Source organism: Ursus arctos, unplaced genomic scaffold (assembly GCF_023065955.2).
Source record: "Ursus arctos isolate Adak ecotype North America unplaced genomic scaffold, UrsArc2.0 scaffold_9, whole genome shotgun sequence".
Classification (NCBI taxonomy): Eukaryota; Metazoa; Chordata; class Mammalia; order Carnivora; family Ursidae; genus Ursus; species Ursus arctos.
This window is the reverse complement of record NW_026623111.1, coordinates 10,921,376-10,945,958: the sequence shown is the minus strand read 5'-3', so window position 1 is coordinate 10,945,958 and position 24,583 is coordinate 10,921,376. Positions and strand designations below refer to the sequence as shown.

The following is a 24,583-nucleotide window of genomic DNA, read 5'->3' as shown; positions in this document are numbered from 1 at the left end:
GACACGAGGGATCTTTGTGATAGGGAATAGTTCTGCCTCTTGATTGCAGCAGTGGTTACAGAAATGCACACATGGGAACAAGGACGTGCAATTGTACACACATCATGACAAGGCCAACTTCTGGACTGATACTGTGCTGTCATTCCATACGCTGCAACCACAAGGGGAAACTGGGGGAACATCAGACTTCTCTGTAATGTCTTTGCAACTTCCTGTGAATCTATAAGTATTTTGAAATAAAAAGTTAAAAATAAATAATAATGTTTAAACAGGGAGAGAAGAGAGTTGTGGAAAGTAGGATAACTCCTTTAGACGTAAGAAGATACCTTTTAAAACTGACATAGAAGATAGTGGAGTAGGAAAATAGAAAATTGGTGGAACTATAAAAAGTATTAAAACCAAAAGAACTACTAGATTAAAAATGAAACTTTTTGTAACTACTAAAAGAAAAAAAGGACAATACACCAAATAGAGAAGGAAACACAGTAAATATAATGTAATATATATACATATGTATGTAATATAAGGTAATAAGAACAAGAAACAACAAGTGTTGGCAAGGATGAGGAGAAAGGGGAACCCGCATACACTGTCGGTGGGAATGCAAGCTGGGGCAGGCACTGTGGAAAATAGCATGGAGGTTCCTCAAAAAGTTAAAAACAGAACTACCCTATGATCCAGCAATTGCATTACTTGGTATCTATCTAAAAAATACAAGAACACCAAATCAAAGGGAGACATGCAGCCCTATGTTTATAGCAACATTATCTACAGTAGCCAAGATACTTCCGGAAGCCACCCAAGTGTCCACTGCCAGATGAATGGATAAAGAAGATGTGGTGTATATACACACGGAAATATTATTCGGCCTTAAAAAAGAAGAAATCTTGCCATTTGCAACAATATGGATGGAGCTAGAGAGTATAACGCTAAGGAAAATAAGTTAGAGAAAGACAAATATCGTATCATTTCACTCACATATGAAATTTAAGAAACAAAACAAACAAGCAAAGGAAATAAAAAAGAGAGAGAGAGAGACAAAGCAAGAACCAGACTTAACTATAGCAAACACACCGCTGGTTACCAGAAGGGAGGCAGGTGGGGGGCGGGGGAAACAGGGGATGGGGATTAATGAGCGCACTTGCTGTGATGAGCACCGGGCAACGTATAGAACTGCTGACTCACTCTATTGTACACCTGAAACTAATATGCAACTGTAGGTTAACTATACCGGAATAAAATAAATGGTAAAAATAATATAAGGTAATAAGACAAAATTGAGCCTGAACATCTTAATCATATCAATAAATGTGATTGGACTTAACTCACCTATTAAAAGGAAATTCTTTCAAATCGGTTTGTAAAGCAAAACCCAACTCTATACTATACTCAGGAGACACTTTAAATGAGGGATTCAAAAGTACTATGGAAGCAGCGATGACAAAGACTTCGCAGGCAAATGGAAATAATCAAAGGAAGCCCGTTGCCTCTGCTGGGTGAGCGGTGTCAGAGCCGGGCTCCGAGCAGGCTGCCTGGGTGAGAATTCCTGCCCAGTGCTCCCCCGTGGGCTCCTACTCCCCCCTCTCCTTTTCTTCTGCTTCAGCCGTGGTGCCCTAGCTCTTCCTCAGGAATCTCCTACTCTCCCACGTGGGTGCTTTCTGCCTGAATCACTCCTTGTCCAGCTACCCACTTAGTTTGCTTCTCGGCTTTTTCACACTTCTGCCCTAAAGTCTCCTTATCAGGAAGGAAGTATCTAACAGCTACATGAAATAACTCCTCCTTGCCCTGAACCATAAAATAGCCATCTCCATAGCACTTATCACCACTTGACATATGACAGGTATTAGTCAGCTTGGGCTGCTGGGACACAATACCACAGATGGGGTAGTTAAGCCACATATTTCATATTTCAGATGTTCATATTTCTGAAAACTAGAAGTTCCCAATCAAGGTCTGGGAGGGTTTGATGTCTGGTGAGAGTTGTTCTCCTGATTTGTAGATGAATCTCTGGTTTCTTCACTCCTCACATGACCTTTCCTCTGAGCTGGGGGAGAGGGAGAGGGAGAGAGAGGAAGAGAGAGAGGGAGAGAAAGAGAGAAGGAGGGAGACGGAGAGAGAGACAGAGGGAGAGAGAGGGAGGGGGGAGAGAGAGCGAGGGAGAGAAAGAGAGAGAGGGAGAGAGAGACAGAGAAGGAGAGGGAGGGAGAGGGAGGGAGGGAGACGGAGGGAGAGAGAGATCTTCCTATTTTTATAAAGCCACCAATCCTATCAGATTAGGACCCTACACTGTGACCTCATTTAACCTTATTGATCTCCATAAAGGCCCTATTTCCAAATAGAGTCACATTAAGCTCAGGGCTTCATACATATTTGAGGGGGATACGATTCAGTCCACAGCATGATCTATTTATCTTTTTATCATCTGTCCGATGCATGTTCCACGAGGCCGAGAACCTACGGACATTGTCCTCTGCTTCATCTCTACTGCCTCGGACACGCGCTGACACAACGAGAGCTCAGGAAAACACCGGGAACTCGGGAACGCACACGCACAACATCACCGGATGATGTTTCCCGTGTCCTTGCCCTCCCTAATCTTCCCTTTTCTCATGTCTCAAAAGGGGATAATAAGTATACGTACCTCACAGCTCTGCTGTAAATGTTAAAGGAGAGGATTCCTGCAAAGTGCCTCGCCTTGTACCTGACAGGTGGTAAGAGCACAGTATCGAGCAGTTATTTCTGTTACGATTATTGTTGTTACCAGTATTAGGATTATGTTGAAGCTAATCCTCTACGGTCTTCTCCAGTCCCCCTCGGAGCAGGACTAAGTGGTGGAGGCAGGGCCCGCCGGTGCCAGCTCGCTCCAGGGGGATGGGGGTCATCGTTGTCACAAGGTGTCACCTGTGCGTGCTCTTGGTTTTCGTCTGTAGTTTGAGATGTAATTTGGCACGGTTCCTTGGTTTTATAATCTAGATGGGTAGTTAATATCCTGACCCCAACCCTTGTTTCAGGTTTCACAATGTCGCTATTATCTGTTCTCTACCCACATCGCCATTTCCATGGGATGTTGGGAGGCTTCCTGTGTGACTGGTGGACAGGTGGGGCGGGATGGAAGGAGGGGAAGATGCCTTCTGCACAGATCTTCACCGGAATCCGCTTAGCTGGGAAGACCCGGGCAGTCCAACCCATTACAAGGCCTGTGGCCAGGCATGCCCCCACCCCAAGACCTCCCCAGGGAAAGAAAAAAACAAGTGGATGGGCTTGTCCAACCCTCAGACTCGCCAGCTGCTGCTCTCACTTCTCTTTATTTTATCTCAGGGAACAGACAACATCTTCCTGCTGCCAATGCCTGTCCCCCAGTCCTCGCCACCCCACACAAACACTTCACAGAATTCTTGGTCACAAAGGAGGCCTGGGCGAGTCTCCACTCTTTGAACCTTTGTCTTGGGGAAGAATTAATCGTCGTTAGGAAGCAGCTGAGATTTGTGAGCGCACGCGTAGCCCGTCATACTTGCAGAACTGGAGAACTGTCCAGTTATATACTGGGGATGCAGGGCGGAGGCTGTTCCCAGCACCAGCAGACAAAATATCTTTCTAGAACATTCAGCTCCATGGTGTTTCTCTGTTTCAGTCAGCTAATCCAAAGGGTGTTGTCTGCTTTCCTGCACAGAAGGCAACCCCGCCTGTGCAGACTCCTGGCCCCGAAGCTGGGCTGGTCCACAGAGACAGGTGAGTGATCTTCAGCGTGGGATCCCGAAGCTTCTTTGATAGCTACTCAGCTCTCCCCTGTTTTTTGTTTTGGGGAATAGAAAGATTGATAAGCAGTACTTCCCTTCTGAGGACAATCACCTTGAGGAAAGACAAACTTTGAGGAGTACCTTAAAATACAAACAAAACAAAAGACATGTGAAAAATCAACCTGATTGCTACCGCTATTACTTCACACTGCCAGGAGATGGGGCCACATCTATTTTTCTATATTCTGCAAACTGCACTTACTGTGGGGGAAATATGTGTTGGTAGGTTCATTCCCCAGCGAATGATTTAATCTTGGCTTTATTTTTGCACTCTGTTCTCCTTCCTCCCTCCTTCCCTCCCTCCCTCTCTTCCTTCCTACCTCCCTTCCTTCTTTCCCTCCCTTCCTTCTTTCCCTTCCTTTCTCTTTCTTTCTTTCCTTTTTTTTTTTTTAAATTACTGCTTTATTCTTAGGAAGCCATTAGAGAGCTCCCTCTTTTTTTTTTTTTTTAAGACAAAGAAGGACCACTCCTTGTTTGACTTTGAAAATGACTAAAATAGAAGCCATGGCCTTTCCCCTAGGGTGTTACTTCCTTCAGTTTTCTACTCAGAAAAATAAAAGTTAAGAACATCTGTTATACTTATTTAGTAGAGCCTCATTTTAGGCCATCGAAAGCACTGGAAGAAAGGTGGAACGAACACCAGCCAACAAAGAGTTATTATCTGTCCTCCAGAACCCAGCTTGGGAGCCCTCATTATCACACCACTCCCACGTTGGGAGGTAGTTCGACAAAAGGTACCCAAGCTAAGGCTGCTGTGAGCTTGTGGTGGGGGAAGGGGGATGTCTTGAAGGATGAGCCGGAGGTGGGAAATTGGCAAGAACTGGAGAGAAATGCTATTTTTTTTAAGCTTTATAATTTACTGTATTCATCCTCTGAAATGCTCTATTGTATTTTTTTCTCCGTAAAAGGCCTAATTTCCCCCTTCATTCAATTCCTCTGCCCTAGTTTAAGAAAGAAAAAAAAAAAAACCCAACTGATTGGAATCAAGGGCAGTGATAATTTCCATGACAATATCAACAGTTTTTAAAATCAGGCTCACAAGTTCTGAGCGAAATTACCCCGTGGCTCCTAGAAAATCGGCCTCACAAGAGCAGCTTTTGCTAAACGCTAATCTGGTTTCCAATCAGGCCACAGCCCACAGAGAACCCCTGTTAGCAGTCAGGGAAATCGTTTGATGGGTTTGATTGCATGGCTGGGCCAGCCCCCCCCCCCCCCCCCCCCCGCAGTCATCTGGGCAACCCCGGATGTAAGGAACGTACAGACGTTACTGTGTGGCTTTGCTCCCATGATGGAGGTTAGCGGGCAAATGGTCTGGCTGTGGTTAAATCTTGCTTGTCTTGGAATCACTCTCTGATGATAACAGTTCTCTCTGAATGGAATTGCCAGCTTCCTCTGTTCATCTTTCCCACTGAAAGCACTCTGGTGTCCCTTCGTCTTTGGTTTGCATACTTGTGTATAAGAGATTCACTGGCTAGAAACACCTGCTTTGTGTATCTTGGTTTGCAGGCTGGTTTCAGGAAGGTTCTTTTGAGCTCAGTTCAACACTCTGAGTTCTGAGCCATGTTGTGGTTTACCGGAGGGGGTCAGCGGTGTTGCCGGAAACGCGAAACCATCAGAAGATCAGGTCTCTTTAAATCCCTGCAAGCCCAGTGTTCCTCCAGGTTCCAAACAATAGAATCAGAGAGATAAGAACATTCGCCAGCCAGCCCTAGATAATACAGACACCCCTATCCAAGCTTTTCATTCCTAAAGGAGATTAAGGTTGACTATCTGGCAGACCCACCTTCGCCAAACAGCTCTTCACACCCTACACTTGGCTTTGTCATTTGCTCTGTCTTCTTATCGCAAGGCAGGCAAAGTGTGGGTGTGTCCCAGCTCCTAACCTCTCTCCCTAGACAACTCAAAAAAAAAAAAAAAAAGCAATAAATGGTTAAATCACAGACTTCAACTCACATCTCAAGTTTATTCATGACCATGTGATCTTAATGCAAGGCTTTATCCTCACCCATGGAATGGGAATGACTTGAATATGTACGGTTAACACAGTACTGGCACGTAGGGGGTTTCAGTACATGTTAGCCATTATTCTCCTTCATCCTCATCAACAGATAAACAATGGAAAAGCTGGAAGAGACTTTAGAAATAATTATCTAGTCCAGTAATTTTCAAATATTTTAAAACCGTAGACAGTGTTTTAATTTACTGTGGACAAGAGCATCGCCCTGGGAAATAAATCCAAGAGGAGCATTTTTGCAGCGGTATGAGGACTCAGAAAATGGGAGGTCCTACCTGCTTGGGTGTCCCTCCTCCCCCCCTTCTTCCAACAGTCTTGAAAAGGTCTCTAGAACGCTAGGAATTCCGAGGCTTAGACTTTGACAACCACTCATCTAGCCCAATTTCACCATTTTAAATAACACCCCAAGAGGAGGAAGGAGGCTTGCGTATGGTCGTATAACTAGAGAGACCCACTCTGACCTGACGGGTCTTACACGGCCTTGGACTAGGGCACTGGCCATACCAGTGAACGGTATGATCTTCACCTACTCTACTTTCTGAAACTAGAATCAGGGCTTATGATCTTATGACAAGCAAAATATTTTGCCTCAAAATGGTCCTGGAAAATTAGAGATGTTTGGTCACAGTCAATGCAGGTCAGCTGTTACTCTCCTCCAGGGCTAGTAGCGGAGACCAGACACCCTCCCAATGGTTGGCTAAGGCATTCATGGCTTAAAACGCAATGTGTGGTCCAGACAGTATTATAGGATTCCTAAAGTGGTAACAATCTGGAAAGGTTGGAGCACACAGGGGATGCTCCCTGAAGGGTATTGTACCTAAGATAGCCCTAGAAGGAAGTCTCAAGCACTAGCAAATGGAAAAGAGATAAAGGCCGTTCACTGCAGATGACATTCAACAGAAAATGTTATGGGAAACACAATATATGTGGAAAGCTGAAGAAAGTTGTAGAAACAACCAGCTTGGCAGGGGATGAGGATTCTACTAGAGAAGCTGAGGTATAAAAAATCAGACAACTGCCATTTGGAATTAGAGAGAGAGAATGGGAAGGAGAGGAAGAGAGAGAGAGAAGGAGGGAAGAAGAACAGTGTGATTTTATAAAGTTAAAACTCTAAAACAGACCTCTTATTTTCTTACAGAAGTTCTCCTGTGCCCCAGTGACATTGCCAAATTATGTTCCTGGCGTGAGTAAGTCAGAACTGGCATCCTGGCAGGGTGGAGTGGTAAAGGTAGAAGAAGTAGGCTTCTTGTTGGGATCACATCACCGATAGAACCCGATAGAAGCAGTAAGCCACAGAGGAGATGAAGCCTGCCATTGGAAGATACAGAGGAGCAAATCTAGTCAGTGACTTATCACGTGGACAAGAAGAGACAAGAACAGTGGTGAACCTGGAGGGGAGAAGGTGAAGGAAAACCAGAAGGTACCTTGACACCAAGTGGAAAGGGGACAAAGAAACCTTTGCTCAAGGACCATGGTTCCAAACGCCTTCCCACCCTGGTTTGAATTAGGTCTCCTTTGAAGTCAGTGCCAGACACCTTCCTAAAGCTCTTCGGTCTGAGGGTGGTGCCCTCAGGACCACTACCTTTTTCTAAAATTTAAATCCAAGTTAGTTAATATAGAGTGTACTATTGGTTTCAGGAGTAGAATTTAGTGATTCCTCTCTTACACCCAGTGGTCATCCCAACAAGTGCCCAGCCTTAATGCCCATCACCCATTTAGCCCATTCCCCACCTCCCTTGCAGCAACCTTCAATTTGTTCTCTGTATTTAAGAGTCTCTTACGGTTTGCCTCCCTCTTTGCTTTTATATTTTATTTTTCCTTTCCTTCCCCTATGTTCATCTGTTTTGTTTTTTAAATTCTACATGTGAGTGAAATCATCTGATATTTGTCTTTCTCTGACTGACTTATTTCATTTAGGATAATACCCTCTAGTTCCAGCCATGTTGTTGCAAATGGCAAGATTTCATTCTTTTTGATTGCCAAGTAATATTCCGTTATAGATAGATAGATAGATAGATAGATAGATAGATAGATAGATAGACAGACTCATATACATACCACATCTTCTTTATCCATTCATTAGTCAATGGACTTTTGGACTCTTTTCATAATTTGGCTATTGTTGACAGTGCTGCTATAAACGTTGGGGTGCAGGTGTCCCTTTGAATCAACACTTTTGTACCCTTTGGATAAATATCTAGTAGTACGATTGCTGGGTCGTAGGGTAGCTCTGTATTTAACTTTATGAGGAAGCTCCATGCTGTTTTCCAGAGTGGCTGCACCCGTTTGCATTCCCACCAACAGTGTAAGAGGGTCCCCCTTTCTCTGCATCCTCGCCAACATCTGTTGCTTCCTGAGTCGTCAATTTTAGCCCTTCTGACTGGTGTGAGGTGGTATCTCATTGTGGTTTGATTTGTATTTCCCTGATGCCGAGTGATGCTGAGCATATATGGGTCTGTTAGCCATCTGGATTTCTTCTTTGGAAAAGTGTCTCTTCATGTCTTCTGCCCATTTCTTAACTGGATGATTTTTGGGGGGGTGTTGAGTTTGGTAAGTTCTTTATAGATTTTGGATGCTAGTCCTTTATCTGATATGTCATTTGCAAATATCTTCTCCCATTCTGTCAGTTGTCTTTTGTTTTTTTGATTGTTTCCTTTGCTGTGCAGAAGCCTTTTATCTTGATGAAGTCCCAATAGTTCATTTTTGCTTTCGTTTCCCTTGCCTCCAGAGACATGTCTTGTAAGAAGTTGCTGTGGCTGAGGTCAAAGAGGTTGCTGTCAGGACCACTAACTTACTTTGAACTTGGGTGACCCCCAGATAAAAGCCAATGGTTGGACATGAGGGGTCCAGACCAGGGCTAAGCAGACACCAGATTTGAATTCCTAGACGTTTTCTCAAGTTACCAGCATCTGTCCTCTGGTTCAGGCCCCAACAGTGTGGGCCAGGGCCGCCCACCACCCACCACCATAGCTAAACATCAGTTATTAATCCCGTGGTGTTCATCATTGTGATATTCGTCAGCTATAAAAGTGGTAATGATTATAATACAAATAACAACAATAGCTATCACTCTTTGGGTGTGATTTAGAAACCAAAGGCTATGAAAGCCGTCTACAGATGATTTAGCAACTGACTATTCCTTATATTCCTTTTAGTGGCTCCAGTTTGAATTCTCAGCTCACAAGATTTTAAGACCTCACGTGTTTGGAGGTTTGTTTCAAAACGAAGAGTCCTATCTGGGAGTCAAAAATCCCAGCTTCTGATTCCAGCCACACCTTTCTTGCTCTGTGATCTTGGCTAGGTAACAGCTCTGAGCCACAATTTCTCATAAGAAGGAGAGCGGATGACGTAAGCTGTGTCTTTCCCAGGTTTGTGGTGAGGAGCAAAAGAAGGAAAGACGTTGAGAGTACACTGGTACATACATTACTGATGAGAAGCTCACAGAAGGTACACGACCACTTGTTTCGAAATCGCTCATGACACCTGCCAAGCTCCTGCTCTGTTTACTGTAATTACTGTTCGGTGTTGCCGCCAACCTTGCACGTGAAAGGCCACTTTAGGCAATCGTCCAGAATAACATTTATATAAATTAAAAACAGATTCAAGTTTACTTTCCTCAGAATAACGTAGATTTCAGTGAAAATCATTCGGGGGCTTCAAACAGCGAAGGTGTTTCTCTTGCTCGAATGACATGCTCATCATAGGGCTCTGCTTCTCGAGGCGGCCAGCGGCTTCAGGCTGATGGAACGGCCGCCTTCTCCAACGGGCTGGCCACTGTGATCTGACGGTCTGGTTCCTGCAATTGCATTTCAGCCTGGACCTGACCTATCTCACTCTGTTCACTACTTGTTGGCCAAAACGGGCCGCAGGGCCCTCCCAGCCTCACGAAGCCAGCAAGTGAGTGCTGTCCCCCCGGGGCCCCAGAGGGCCGAGGGCGGGGAATCCTCAGCCACCCACAGACAGCCTCTATTGATCCCTGCAGGTGTAGTGCTTTGATTCAGTGATGGGCTCACCCATCGCTCATTTTATGGACTGAGCATTCCTTGAGCACCTGCTGTATGTCGGGAATGGTGCCTGATGGGGTTGCTATGAAGTCATAGACAAGCTCTCTTCCTTCGAGTGCAGGGTTTAGAAACACGCTCTGCACGGAGGGTACGTGAGCTTCAACCCGCCGCTTCATCCCGCCTGAGGAGAGAAGGACGGATTCCTGCAGGTGGTCCAAGGTCAGTCCTGTTAGTCAACAGCGGAGAGGCAGGGGAAGAGAGGCGTTCCGGCAGGAGGGACGGTGCTAGCCAGGAGAGGGGGGTGCCGGCACCATGCGTGCAGGTGCTCTGGACAGAACAGGTTGCTGAGGGTCAGCTGTGAGGCAGGATGGCCGGGACAGGGATCCTGAGTGGACCAAGGGCCGGTTAGGAGGTGGTGACAGCATCCAGAGAAGAGAGAGAGGCCTGTTACAGGGCAGGCGGTGTGCGGATGGGGGGAAATGTTCAAGAAACCATGGAATGCTGGCCTCCAGCTCTGAGCTTCCCCAGACACAGCAGAGCAGAGAGGGAGGGAAATCGCCCTCAGCCAGCAAGAGAGAGACCTGGCCGCTGCGTCCCCCCCCTTAGAAGCTGGACTTCTGGCTTCAAGCCCTGCTTCCCCACGTCTGGCTGTGTAACTCCGAGCAAGGTATTTGGCCTCTCTGTGCTTTCATTTCCCGTCTGCAGATGGGAATAATGATAGACAGCTCATATCTAGGAGATGACACAAGTTAATACGTGGAAGGGCTCCAGGCAGGGACTGTGGGGTGTGGCTGGGGCTGCAGAGTGTGGACTAGAATTCCAGGGAGGTTCCCGCCTCTCCCAGCCAGGCCAGGCCTGTTCTGCCAGCTGAAATGTCAGCATGGGCGATTCCTGTCTCAAGTCCCCGCGGACAAAAGACGGTTTGCGGCCGCCTGGGGACCTGAGCAGTGTCCTTTTCTGTTTGCCTCACAGAGGCCTTCCTTTTCTGGCCAGCAGGGTGGGCGGGCTCTGAGCAGGGGGCCATTTTTTGCTGAGTCACCCTGCCCAACCACCCTCACGGCGGGCCACCGGTCCCCAGGCTCCTCGCAGGAGGAGCCAGCAGGGGGGCCCCCCCAGAGCTGTTTCTGTTCTTGGGGAGGTGGGTGCTGTGAAGAGCATTTTATGTGGGGGGGGGGGGAATCAAAAAGCCTTCCGAAGAAACAACAGAGGTTTTTTATGGGCATGGTGGGCTGTTTGCCAAAGCCTGGCCTGCCGAATCATGCCAGGAGAGGAGGGCCTGTTGCCACGGGGGCTGTTTGCCCTGAATTAGCATCCGTGGAAGGGAACAGGAAGCAGGAACCCAGGAGGGCCTGGGTTCCTATCTTGTTTTTACCACTTAAGGGAGATGAGCCTTTGGCAGAAGCTTAGAGACTTTCTATTTCACTTCCACAGCTGCACACGCTGAATGATAATAGTTGCTGACCTTTTGTGAGCACTTGGTATGCCCGTTGAACCTCTGAGGACGCGGACTCTCAGAGAGGTCAAGTCACGTGTGCAATCACACAGCGGTAAGTGGCAGGGCAGGCTGCCTGACGCCGGGGCCGCTCGCAGCAGGTGCACCTGGCAGGAGGCCGAGGGGGCGGATGGGTCCGTCTGCAACAGTGGGTCTCACGCCTAGTGGGTGTGCAAGAAATGGCCTCGGTCAGTGTTATTGCTATCATGTACTTTTTCAACAGATGTGTTCCTTGACACCAAACAGTAGAAACACAACATAGGAACATGATTTCCTGGGCTGGCTTCGGTGCTGAATGAGGTGAGGGCTCGTCCTGCCTCGTGGCCCACACATCATTACGACGTGGAGGGTCTGTGGGCAGAGGCCACAGGGGTGAGGACACACCCAAGCCTCATGCTTCATCCGGGTTCTGTTTGCTTCTGGACTGTCTTGGGCTGACCTTGCTTTGAAGCAGAGTGACCTTCAGTCTGCATGTCCTTATTTTTGTGGTTCAGGCCTGAAGTGTGTAGGTTGTAGGAATTGCATGGATTCCCAACAGGCTTACCGCATTTAAAATGCCCTTGACAGGTGTGTGACACCTACTTTTCTAATTCCATGTGGGTCAGATACAAGGAGTTCTCACCCCTCAGAGAGCAAGAATTTTTCTAAATCAACTGGGAACGGGGCTATTTTGCTTGTCAGCTTGTGGCCCCATAATACCAAAGCTGCTGCTGCTTCTTCTCCCCGCCCCCCTTTTTTAAAAGAGCTTCCAATAGGAGATTTGTTTTTCTTGCTGTTTTCCCGTATAGTCCCCGCAGAACCAGTCCCTGCTGCTGTAGCCAAAAGCGCATTCTTCACTTGGTCACCGTCAAAATCAAATTACCTAGCAAGCAGGGGCTGACGAGGCCTGTCACTACACAAAGTTAATTAAAAAAAAAAAAGAAAGAGAGAAAAGGTAAGTGACCCAGTTTCCTGTGGCCTGTCACTTGAGCCATCCCTGTTTCTCACCGCCCCCCTCCCATGTGCACTGGAGATGCCCGAGGACGAGGCCAGGCTGCTCTGCAGGTAACAGGGAGATGGGCTGGCAAGACTCGCAGCTGGAGCTTGGGGTCTGCCTACCATTTGGGCTCCGGTCGGAGTCCCTGTCGAGACCATCAGTCTTCGGCTCACAGCTGTGTTTCCTCGGGGGGGTTGCATTTTCTTGTTCTGTTTTGTTCAGCATGGCATTCAAGATTCCTTCACAGAGATCTGTGTCGGGGCAGGAAAATACTACGTGAATTATGTCCCCGTGAAGTCACCATCTGGCCAATATTCATCTTGCAGCTCGGAATACCAAAGCCATCCTTTGGCACAGATGCTGGGCCAGATCAGCGCGCAGAAGTGACCGAAGTCACAAACCAACACGCCACCCAGTGTCATTGATGCACCTGTGGCCACTTCAGCCTTCCATCCCGCACTGGCACAATGCTTGGCTTTTCCTTTTCGCGTGTGGCGTTTGGTGTTGTTTTTGTCCCTCTGGGGCGGGGAGGGAGGTTTTGCCGTTTGAATCAGGTCCTGCATCTTCAGAAGTAATTAAGTCACCGTCACGGGGCTGGTAAAAATGGGGGTGTTTGTGCGTGTTCGAGAAGCTGCATCACATGCGAACAATGCAACACTGAGCGGCTTTCTGCGGCTTGAAGAGGCCATTGTCCTGTGTGTCTGGACTCCGCTCTGCTGTTGGCGCTCAGTGGCTCCGGAAGCCCAGCCCCAGCCGCTGGTCTCCTGGTGGCTCTGTGCCAGATGCCAGAAGGGAAGGGACCCCAAGCCTGGAGAGAGAAAAGACAGAACACAGAACAGCCTATCATGACTTCCCTGTGAGCAGGGGGGGATTTCACAGCTGCCTTCCTCCCTTCCCACACTGGTCCTGCCCGGTGGGTGCTGGTGCTGTTTTAAAGGGGGAAGGGGATGGGAGGGAAGCGTCCCATCCCCATGCATTTGAAATTCTGGGAAGCCATGAATGCTCTCTCCGGGCAGATACCAGCGAGGGTTCAAATACGGGACATGAGGAGGAGCAGAAGTTGCGGGATCGCCAGCAGTGATGGTGACTGCTGGTCCCGACAGGGTGGGGGTGTCTGAGGGTCGCCGCAGGCTCCTTCCATCCCAAGAGCCGGGTAGGGTGTGGGGTGAGGAAGGGCCTTGCTCTGGTTCAGCAACATGCAGGGGCGGTGACCCAGGCCCCTGGGCAGTGCACACAGGGGAGGGGCAGTGCTATCACGGTGACCTTGCTGCGGGCAGTGCAGCCTGGGGCATATGGCAGCCCAGATTCTGCTTCCCCATCACGTCACTTCTGCACGGAAATAGCAGAACTGCAGGCAGCAGTTAAAGGTTTCAAAAGCCCTTGAGTGTCGTTAGGGGGTTGTCACTGCCTTTTTCCGAGCTCCGCGATGAATGGCTCCCAAATGTCTCTTATCAAATTAAAGCTCCTTATCCCGGGCTAGAGCTTCCTCCGCTAACTGGCTCCTGCCCACCCGACTAACCCAGGCTTATTCTGAAGCACCTTGTCCCGCGGCCTGAGCTGCCTCTGTGAAGCCTTCTCCTTGCCAGCTGTCTTCGGGTCCGTTCCGGGCAACAGCTGTGCATTGAACTTCTGCCCCAGAGCCAAGCCCTGATAGAAGGGGAGGTGGGTTCAGTAATGAGTCAGATGGCGTCGAGTCACAATACAGAAAGCATTTCTGAGTGTCCGAGAGAGGAGGTGATAGTTTGAGTTTCAGTCCAAACTCAGGAGCTAAGTCTGCTCGGGCGAGTTACTTAAACTCTCCAGCCGTCTCTTTAGGAGGCCCAGGAGTAAAATGGGGAAAATAATGCAGGGTTGTTCTAAGAATGGAATGAGGACTTTCTCTATCTAACTATTGATCATGGTATATTTCACATATGTATTTCACACACACACACACACACACGCACACACACACGGCCCTCAAGGGCCCATTGTTACTTTCACTGCAGCTCAGATGGGCCATGAAGAAAGAGCAGTCATCGTTGCCTACAGAAGCCTGCAAAGTCCTCATCCGAGGACAGACTCGAGACTGTTTTCTCTTCTTCCAGCAGACGCGAGAGCAAAGGACAGTTCTGGGCAGGGAATGGCAGCCACAAAATCAGGGAGGCGGGAATCAGCCCAGCATGTTTCCGGAGAGACATGGACCGCTGGAGCCCTGGTTGCTGGGGGCCGAGGTGGAAGATGACCCTAGAGAGGCCTTTGGTATCCAGGCTGACACCCGCCAAGGCCGCCAGTCCCTGATTTGTCAGGCTGCTGCAAAAATGCTCGTCCTCCGTGTTCTCTGCTGTGTTGGTTTCGGCCCTCCTCCTCCTCCTCAGACTGCGGGCGCCCAGCTTTCCCATTCAGCCTTGCCTGCGTCCAAGGTCAGTACAGCCCCTGGCACCGCTCAGGACTGGTTGCTTGTCACCCGTCACCTTGTGTGTGGAAACCTCATAGAGGACTTCGCCGGTGAGCACGTTGCCACCGCTCTTTGCATGCAGACGGAGCTTCATAAATGTTGCTTCAACAGGTGGACTCTTAATTAGTAGACAAGGAGTAGGGCTGGGAAGAACAGAGCCAGTTCTGGGAAGTAGAACCCCAGTAAAGACGGACACCCTATTCTCTGGCGACCTCGCTTGAGTCATCAGCCTCTTTGATCCTAACGTTTTGTGTGACCAGTCCAAAGGCCACTTGTGCCTAAGGAGGTTCTGAGAAGTAGGGAGGAAGCTCAAGGACCTCAGGAGAGGTGTGCAGCCTGAGGGGAGCCCTTGTTTCCCCAACTACAGCTGCCAAAGTGCCCAGAGGGCTTGGAGTCCCCAGAGCTGCATACCTTCCCGCTCCCTCTCCAGGGAACAAAGGCCTAGACGGGGCCCCTGCACCGGCCATGCTGTGTCGATGTCACACTTTGGCCTGTTTTATCAGGAGGTGGTGTGTGCATTGGTAAGCAGAGTGGTTCTGATGGGAGGGAGCCTGGGGTCAGGACTGACACTTGACGAAATCCCCCCGCCAGTAAATGAGTGGGTGAGCTGGGACTGAAATGGAAGATTTTCTGACACCAGGCCCATGACCTTAAACCATCCCACCCAGCGAAGATGCCCAGTGTGTTCCACTTGGAGCTTGGAGCACCATGGTCCCCAAAGGGAAAAACATATAGAGTCAAGGGCCCCATGGGCACAAATCATAAAGACTAAAACTTGGGAACTGTAAGGAGGAGACGGGAGAGAGGAGTGGTGACACCTTAGCGTGGGTGGAGGGAAAGGCTCGGTGGAGAGTGGAGAGTTGGGGCTGCAGCGGTTAAATGTGGACCACCACGGCGGGGGGGGGGGGGGACCAGAGGGCATCAGAGAGGGCACGAGCTGGGTTCATGATTGTGAATGAGCAGTCACAGCTCCGTGAAGGGGTACAGGCACAAAAGCTACAGGGAGCCCTGCCTCTGCACAAAGGAAAGCAGGGTTCCTGACTTCGAGAAGAAGGGGCTGTCTCTCTTTAATTGTGCTCATGGAGTCAGGATGGGCATCTGGGCTGATTCCAGAAAAGAAAGACTCAATGAGGAGTCTAGATGGGCTACAGAAAGAACATATCTTCACTTTCTTGCTTATCTGTCCTGCTATGTGCGATGGAGCTGGAAGGGCTGCTGGGTGTCCCTCCCTGCCGTGGACCGTCCCTCTTCTCCTTCTTCACAGCTTCTGTCTTAGCAGCCCAGAGGGACGGCCTCAGAGCCTTGAGCTTCCCGGCCTGCTGACTTTCTCCAGCCTGGAGCAGTGACGTTGGAGCCTCTGAGCATCAGGCCCTAAAGGTTCTTCACAGCCGATCCCCCACAGCACAAATTGACCTCTCCCCTGTTAGATCGCTGTCTCTGTATAACCTCACTGTGCTATTATGCCAGCAGGATCTGGTCCAGTTACTCAGTTATATTAAAGTCCTCATTGTTGGACTGAATGGTTCTGTGCCCCTCTCCCAAATTCATATGTTGATGCCCTAACCCCCAGTGTGATGGTATTTGGAGATGGGGGCCTTAAGGCAGTTATTAGTGTTAGACGAAGTCATGAACGTGGGCCCCATGTTGCACTTAGTAATGTTAGAAGGAGAGGAACAGTTGGATCACAGCTTCCCCTCTCTGCCATGTGAGGACACAGGGAGAAGGTCACTGTCCATGAGCCTGGAAGAGAACCCTCACCAGGAACGGAATCTGCAGACTCCTTGATCTTGGGTTCCCAGCCTCCAAAACCATGAGAAATAAATGTCTGTTGTTTAAGCCTCTCAGTGTATGGATTTTATTCTAGCAGCCCGAGGATGCGTCCTCAAAGGATGAGGAAAGAAGGAAGAAAGGAGTTGAAAGGTAAGGGACAATCCAGAAATGTTAATTCTTGAGAAGGGCATCAGATGGGAAGATATGTGACCACGTTGACGCTTGGCCCTTGAGTTGACACTTGATCACGTTTGCACCCAAACTCAACTGCCACACCTGCAATGTTGAATGGCATTGATTTGTGGGCCTGTATCCCCCTCAACAGACTCTGAGCTTCTTAGGACTGGACCTTGCCTTATTCATGTTTGTTCTCTGTGCTCACTACCGGCACATCATAGGGCCTCCGGAAGGGCCTGCTGAGGCGAACACACAGTATGGGGAACTCTAGGGTGCATCTCAGAGACATGTCACTTTAGGACATAGACACCTCAGATCTAGCATAGCATTTAAGAGTATGGGCCCTGAATCCAAATGCCCAGGCGAGAATCCACCCTCTCCCATCTAGCTGTCTGACTCTAGTAAGTGACTGAGTCTTGCTTCCTCTTGGTTTCTAAGACCAGAATATGCAGGTAATAGGATGCTTACTTCATAAGGTTGTGGGGCCTATCAGCTGAGATGATCCATGTACATGGTACTGGGGCCCTGGTAAATGCTTAATAAATCTTGGCTGTTTTCATTTTTCTAGGAGGCCAAGGGGAGGGAGATCGCTTTGTGTGATGATTGGGGAATGGGGGAGGCTGGTCTTGAAGGGACCTCAGAGGATATAAGTCAATCGTAACAAACACTTGGTACGTGTGTGTGTCCGGCCTATGCTCACTTACTAACTCTCTGCCCAAGTCCGCAAGGAAGGGATTGTTACGTCCTACGTAAAGATGAACAGACTGAGGCTCGGGGAAGTGGTGCCAACCTGCCTAAGGTCATGTAGCTGATAAATCACAGAGCTTGGGCTTGAATTCAACATTGCAGGCACAGGCAGAGTCTCCAGAGTGGGAAAGCCTGAGGCCATCTGGGTTCTGGCTACACAGCCCGTGCCTGTAATGGTGGGAGAGCAGGAAGGGGGGGAAGAAAAGGCAGGTGGGGCCAGGGGAGGTCTCCAATGCCAAGGATCTTGGACTTGTTGCCATGCATCTTAGAATGCCCTTTCAAGGATGCGGACAGGGAAGAACGTTGACAACAGCTGTGGAAAAGGGGCCTAGATTCTATTGCAGTCTGTTTACAGGGGAAGATCTCAGCAGTGTCAGATCCTGGCCACACTTTCCAGTCTGCACTCTGGAAATGCCCAGCTTTGGTCTTGTGTCCACTGCTGCTGTTTGTAGGATTTCCAGCTCAAATTTCAGCATCGTCATGCTCTTCAAACAGCAGCCAGCCCCAGCTGGGAGGGAAACGATGCCCGCAAGAAAACTGGGAAAGAAGCTACTGCCTCCTCTTTGAAGGCCCAGAGCTGCAGGGTGCTGCTGGGCCAGGGGACACCCGTCCCAGCGGTGGCATCCCTAGATTCGAAGCAGCTCTCCCAGCCTTGCAGCTAGCTACTCAGGAAGGCGACTTCACACAACGGTCTCGCCCCTCAGAACCTCGGTTCACCTTTGTAAAATCAGGAGAATACAGCACCATCTTCCCTAACTTGATCTGTGGTATCAAGGGAGCTTGGGTTTGTGAAAAGTGCAAAATCATTCTCCAAGCACTAAATTCACCACCTTGATACGTTCTTCCTCCTGCCCCCACCCTGAAGCAGACCCCATTAACTTCAATAAGGAAGTTCAAGTCAAGAAACATGTGCAGGCCATCAAAGTAGGCACGGGGCATGCAGAAGGGAGTGAGAAAACTCTGTCCTTAAATGTCCTTGTTAACAGGAATTCCAGACATGAGCAAATATGGTGATAGGCAACGTGGACGTCATCTGCGATGCCTCTCTCATTGTTCCTAGTACTTCTGGTACTGCCGTGTGAGCACTTTCTATATTCCAGGTACTGGCTAGTTTCCTTATCTTTGTTATTTTATTTAATCTTTAGAACAATCTTGTCTCAGAGATTTCAAAACCAAAGCTCATCAAGAGAAATGTACCCAAGGTCATGCAGGTACAAATTGGCACAGTCAGAATGCTAAGCATGGCCCCAGCCTAGAAACCTTTCTTCTGCCAACTAGCTTTATGATGAGCAAATGCCCCCTCCTCTCACACATTCTTCCTTCTCTCCATCCACGTGGCTGCTTTAATTCAGGAGCCTATCATTTCTCAGAGGTGATTTACGTAACCAGCACCCTCACCCCCCTTGCTACTTTTCAGTCCATTCTCTCCATGGCCACGAATGAATCTTTCTAGTACAGATACAATCATGGCACTGCTGTTTAAAGCTCTAAATTGCTTCCTTTGCCCACAAGATAAAGCCTAGATACATTGCCATACTGTGCAGAACCCTTTCTGATCTTAACCTCGTAAACCCATTCAATGGCCCTCTGCACACTCCAGCCCAGCAAACAAGACCATAGGGTATGGCCCCACCCATCAAGTCTTCCTTGGGTCTGTATGTTGGGATTCCATTCTCCCCTTCCTCTACTTAGGAAAACCCTACTCTTGTCTCAAAATTGAGGGTTTCTTCTTACAGGGAGCCTCTCTGAGCCATCACATGCCTTGTAATGTCCATTATAATTGTTGCTTCTGTTATGAGGAAGTTGACCTGATGAACAATGATATCAGGATGCCCCTGGCATGAGGTGGGACAAGGGGAGGAACATACATCTCTCCACGATTGGCCATGGCCTTGGGGAACACATCACGGAAGAGGTGAAATCTGAGCTGCATTTCAAAAGAAAAACTGGATGCATTTAGGTCACCATGCCCTGAATTCCCTGTTGTCACCAAGGAGAATGTCAATATCGATGCCTGTCAAATAGGAAGAAGACAAAGTCCCTTAAATAAGCAATGGTGTCTTTTGTTCTTCCAGTCTGGTATGCTGGATGGTGGCTAGTCTGGCAGTGAGCCAGGTGTCCCTCAACACACTGACATTTTAAGAGATTGGGCACAAGTGGCAAGTGTGGGTGAATATGATATTTATTAAAACTCTTTCCCTCCAGAAATATCAAGTTCCAGTCATCAGTGAGGGGACTGTGGACTACAGGTGTCATCATTTTATTGACTAGGGACATTTTTTGTTGCCACTGGGAAACAAGAAATCAGCTTTTGGACTTTGCCTTGAGCAGCCTCAGGAGTCTCATGAAACATTATCTGGGGGTGTTTATCTCTGGGCAACGAGAAACAGATTTCTTGAACTCTGACTTGGCTAGTCAAAAGCCGAGGAAACAAAGAGGCAATTATCACCATCATCATCACCATCTTCACCATCATCATCATCACCATCATCAGCACCATCTTCATCAACATCATCACCATAAACACCACCATCTTCATCATCATTCTTCACCTTCATCATCACCACCATCATCACCATCATCATCACCACCACCACCATCATCATCACCATCATCACCATCATCTTCATCATCACCATCACCATTATCACCATCTTCATCACCATCTTCATCATCATTCTTCATCTTCATCATCATCACCATCATTTTCATCATCACCATCATCATCATCATCATCATCATCATCATCATCACCACACTTGTCTCTTTTCAGAGCCTCTGTAAGATTACGAGGACCATCTCTTAATTGGTCCAATCCAACTCTAAGCATGCCACGTAAGAACTTCCTCATTCCCAGGAAGGCATTTCTCTATTTTTGCAATTGAATTGGAGACCCATCTTATTGCAAACCACCTTTTAATTTTGTTTCACTTTTTAAATTTCCATACATTTCCTACTCCAACCCTTAATCTTAGTCCAAATGAGCACTTCCTTTGTTGGTTTTTATGTATTTTGAATATGTAGAGGCTGTCGCATCTTCTACCCCCAAACACATCTTTATAAGACTCACTTTCTCTGTTAAGGTCAACCCCTCTAATCTCCTTTTATTTGCAGTGCTTCTGTCCCTTTTAGGATGTGGGTCTTGCTAGAAGGGTTATTAATCCCCTGCATCTGAGGGTGGATTAGGCCATCTGTCATGAATCCTCACCTGAAAATGAAAATTTTGACAACAACCACTTACAATAGGCACAATGCTGGCCAGGCACTGGATAAGGCTCCTGACCTGAATTTGTTATCACATTCATTGTGACAGCCCTAAATGCTTGGTATTTCTATTTTTCCCAACTTGCGGTTGTGGGACCAAGTCTCAGAGGGGCAAAATGACATGTTGAAGGTCTGATAATTAGTGAGCAACAGAATCTGTCAGCCTCCAAAGCCAAAGTTCAGTGCCCCAGACGACATTCTATCTTAAGCTTTCATTGACATATGTTTTTATTTCTCCTTCTTAAAAAATTATCATAAATAAAGACAGAAAATAGGATCTGACAGACAAAAATGCTGGACATCCTGAAATTGTCCTCAATCCTTATTTAGGGCCTCCCAGCAGGGGTGATATTCAATTTCCTTACTTAAATATATTTGATTCATTTTCAGGAGTTAAAATTTGACAAGCGGCTGTAAGAACACACTGCAGTGGAGTCTGAGACTCAGCCGCCTAGCATGCCTGCCATGGTCTTATTTTGTTCCTCTCCTGTTTGCCTGGCGTGATTTGTCCTTTATAAACCAGCCTCATCTGGGAATCATGCGCATTTGTTAATTACCTTTACAGAGCCAGCAGATGGTGCAGAAGGCACTGTATTGTCTGTGGACCCAAGCCAAAAAAAGAGACAGGGAGAGACGGAGAGAGGGAGGCATCTGTTTATTTGTTTAATTTCTTTGAAAGGAAATGGTGGGTATAAAAATAAAACTATTCGTCATCGGACATTTCAAAATGAGGAACACTTTTACTGTCGCATAACGATGTTTTAAAATAAAATTATCCTTCAATCCCCAAAGACTTGGCAAACTAAAGAAGTATTTGAAACCAGGAACTGGGCATGTTGGTCTCAGTGAGGGTCCATCAGTCAATGTTGGATGATGGCCAATTTACCTGTCAGGGGGAAACGACACAGCTCCATCACAGTCCTGATCCTGGGTCTGGAAAACCACCCAGCAACGTGGTTCTTTCTGTGTGCCCCTCACCCCCACTTCTTTTCTACCATCCAAAGGCCAGATGAGTTTCAAATTAGCAGAGGGTAACGGCCTCTCTTTTTACCAGTTTGGCGGTAGAAGTCCTGAATATAAGTCTACACCACTGTCCCTAGAATTAGAGAATATTCCATGTGGAAGGGCTTTCAAAACCACCTCGGTCAGACCCCATCATTTTAGCGATTAAGACATTGGGACCCATCTGATTACCCCCCCTTTCTTTATCCCTTTCTTCTCCTACCGATCTTCCTAGTTCTTATGTTCCATAGATGAGAGAAACCATATGATAATTGTCTTTCTCTGCTTGACTTATTTCACTTAGCATTATCTCCTCCAGTGCCATCCATGTTGCAGCAAATGTTGAGAAATCGTTCTTTTTGATAGCTGAGTAATAATCCATTGTATATATGGACCACAACTTCTGAATTCAGTCATCTGTTGAAGGGCATTCGGCTTCTTCCATGATTTAGCTATTGTGGACATTGCTGCTATGAACATTGGGGTGCATATGGCCCTTCTCTTCACTACATCTGTATCTTTGGGGTAGATACCCAGTAGTGCAATGGCTGGATCATAGGGTAGCTCAATTTTTAACTTTTTAAGGGACCTCCACACTGTTTTCCAGAGTGGCTGTACCAACTTGCATTCCCACCAACAATGTAGGAGGGATCCCCTTTCTCCACATCCTCTCCAACAATTGTTTCTTGCCTTGTCAATTTTTGCCATTCTAATCAGAAGGGGGAATGAATCATGAGAGACTATGGACTCTGAGAAACAAACTGAGGGCTTCAGAGGGGAGGGAGGTGGGGGAATGGGTTGGGCTGGTGATGAGTAGTAAGGAGGGCATGTATTGCATGGTGCACTGGGTGTTATACACAACTAATGAATCATTGAACTTTACATCAAAAACCAGGGATGTACTGTATGGTGACTAACATAATATAATAAAAAATACTATTATAAAAAAAAAAAAATAAAAATAAACTGACAAAAATAATAAAAAAAAGACATTGGGACCCAGAGTAGGAAAGGGCTATACCCCACATCACTAAACTTATTAGTGGCAGAGCCAGACTCGGAAGTGAGGTGACCACGTATCTCAGTAGGTTGCACATACTGCCAGTGAGCAGAAGAGGGGAAGGGCCAGGAACAGTCTAAGAACCCTGCATGGTTCCAGAAGCCAAGTCCAAGAAACTACCTGCTGGGGAAGGGCCCTACATGGTCATGTCCATGGAGGTAGGCAGCACATAAGTTCTGGCTGTGGGAAAGGTCGTTTGGGGCTTGACTGTGAAGGGGCCCTGTCATAAAGATGTGGCACCAAGAGATGTAAGGACGGACCAGTCATGGTTGGGCCTGTGTGGTGGCAGTGTGAGGATGGGCTGGTGGCGGAAAAGACTGGGGCAGAGATGCTACCAGGGAGAGAAATGAGAAGGCTCCGACTCCAGGTGGTGGAACCAGGGGTAGAGAGGTTTTGTCTCCCCCACTCTACAGGAACGTCTTTGCTTAAGGTCACCCATGATCTCGAGTTTGCCAACCCAACCATCAGTTCTTGGACCTGACTTTTCTTGACACAGTTAACCACTGCCTTCTTCTTCAGATACGTTTCTTCTCTTAGGCTCCATGACACTGCACTCTCCTGGTTTTCCTCCTTCCCCAGAGGCCAGGTCTTCTGGTTGGTTCGGCTCTCTCTGTTGTGTTTCTAAGCAGCGATGACCACACAGCTCTCTCCTTGGTCCTTCCCAGGACTTTAAACATCATCCGTGTACCAATAACTTCAAATTTTATCTTTCTGGTACTGATCTTTACCTTTAAATTCACATGCATATATTCAGCTTACCATTTAAAAACCAGATGGATCTCTGAAACACGGAATGAGATACAGGAGAACCATCCGTTCATTACACATTGTGGGAGTCAGGCCACATCATGCACCCCCGTGAGCCCACAGGGCAGCTCCCAAGCTAGGACTATGGCAGAACTAGAACTTTTTACACCCATTTATTTGCTTTTCGCCTGTTCATTCCCCTGTCCTTCTCACCCTGAGGTAACAGCTGTCCTAAATTTTGTATTTGTCATTTTCCTTGTTTTTTTTTTAACACAGTTTTATCACATATATGTGTATGCCTAAAAGTGACATTTTTTTGGTTTCAATTGTTACTGAATTGTATTGAAAAGGCGTCATGCTGTATGTGGTCTTCACTGAGATCTATCCATATCGTACTATGTAAACTCCTCCAATTATTTCCACTGCTACACAATATTCTGTTGTCTAAATATAACACCCATTATTTATCCACTTTCCTGTCAATAGGCATTTGGGTTGTTTCTAGATTCGTATTAAAATCAGCACCTTTATGAGCATCTTGTCATGGCTGCTGATAACACATGAGTAAGAGATTCGTTTAGGGTTACACCCTGGAGTGAAAGTGCTCCTTCCTAAGATAGATGAATGCCTAAATTTACATCAGAATACCAAATTGTTTTTCCGAAACAGTTCAAGTCACATTCCCACCAGGAGTATAGATGAATTCTTTTTTCTCCACATCCTCACCAACACTCGTTATTGTCAAACTTTGAAAATGTCATCAATGTATAAAATGACATGTCATTAGGACCTTGATGTATACATTTCCCTGATTAGCAAGTGGTCCGAGCCACTCTTCATAAGTTTAATAATTACATATATTTTTTGTTTATAATATGTATTTCCTTGTGTTTTGCCCATTTTTCCTATTGGTTTGTTAATCATATGGTTATTGTAAGAGTTCTTTTTGATATTTTATATTTTGATACTAATCCTTTGTCAGTTAAATGTAGTATATATATATACATTACAGTTTACAGTTTGACTCTTCATTTTCCTTAATGTTTCTCTTTTTGATCAATAGAATTTCTTAATTATATGTACATTGTCAGTCTCT

General features: G+C 47.2%; 2 long non-coding RNA genes across 2 annotated transcripts; both read left to right on the top strand.

Moving 5' to 3' along the window:
• The first annotated feature begins 10,871 nt into the window (after window positions 1-10,871).
• On the top strand, window positions 10,872-13,303 carry LOC123001898 (uncharacterized). The gene is made up of 4 exons (XR_006411201.3): window positions 10,872-10,953; window positions 11,247-11,362; window positions 11,531-11,607; window positions 12,096-13,303. It is a non-coding gene; the product is annotated as an uncharacterized LOC123001898 (long non-coding RNA).
• Window positions 13,304-14,349: 1,046 nt separating this feature from the next.
• On the top strand, window positions 14,350-16,559 carry LOC130543231 (uncharacterized). The gene is made up of 2 exons (XR_008958403.1): window positions 14,350-14,685; window positions 15,985-16,559. It is a non-coding gene; the product is annotated as an uncharacterized LOC130543231 (long non-coding RNA).
• The last annotated feature ends 8,024 nt before the right edge of the window (window positions 16,560-24,583 follow it).